Source organism: Cyprinodon variegatus, unplaced genomic scaffold (assembly GCF_000732505.1).
Source record: "Cyprinodon variegatus isolate N-32 unplaced genomic scaffold, C_variegatus-1.0 Scaffold796, whole genome shotgun sequence".
Classification (NCBI taxonomy): domain Eukaryota; kingdom Metazoa; phylum Chordata; class Actinopteri; order Cyprinodontiformes; family Cyprinodontidae; genus Cyprinodon; species Cyprinodon variegatus.
In genome coordinates this window covers 9900-10744 of record NW_015151249.1, presented here as the reverse complement: position 1 = coordinate 10744, position 845 = coordinate 9900, and positions in this window count along the sequence as shown.

Sequence of the window (845 nt, the reverse complement as noted above, 5' to 3'; positions counted from 1 at the left end):
CTCTTCTTTCCTCTGATGGAGCCGCTGACATCGGGAAAAGACTCTATCTGTTTTTATTCAATCAATCTTTCCCCACGCCTCGCCCTGTTCCCCTCCCTCAGGCCCTCCTCTACCTCATGCTGTAAGCATCCGGAGCGTACATGTGGAGCGCATTAAGGCCACTCGCATGGCTGACACCGCGGGGAATGCAGTGAAGACGTCAGATTTGGGCCACGGCCACGCCGGGTCCCTGCAGAACTCCGTCTCAGCTGAGCGCCCAAAGCTCAGACGGATTAAAAAAAAAACATTCCCTAAACATCCAGAGAATGCTTTCCGTCATGGTGGGGGGATTTTAAGGACACGTCCACAGACAGCTCTGTTTGGTCAGGGTTTAGGCTCCGCCCACTGCCTTTATGAAACAACAGATTAGAAGTGCTTTGCAGCAGGTATGTTTGCTCAGTGGGTGGATGCAGATGACTGATGAGGTTTGTGGGGATTTGAATAGAGCTGCTTTGAAGCAAATGAGAGGGAAGGAGAGGAGGGGGGGGGGCTCTGATGGGCAGAGGCCTGAATGAGTGAAGCTGAGCCTGAAACATCTGCAGAGATTCCTTCACTTCCTCGTCTAAAGAGGCAGAACTCAGCCTGCAGTGATGTATGGGCTAAGATTACTGTCATTAGAAACATGCAGGGGGAAATATCATCTAAAAAAATATCATCTTTTCCTGGTCAGCTCAGAAATATATGCAACATTAGACGTTTAAAAGGATAAATAACAGTTTCAGCTTTGCAAAAATACAAGAACAAGTTTACAACCCAGATGAGGCTGTTACACTCCTTACCAGTAGGAGGCGTTTTTATTCCCACTG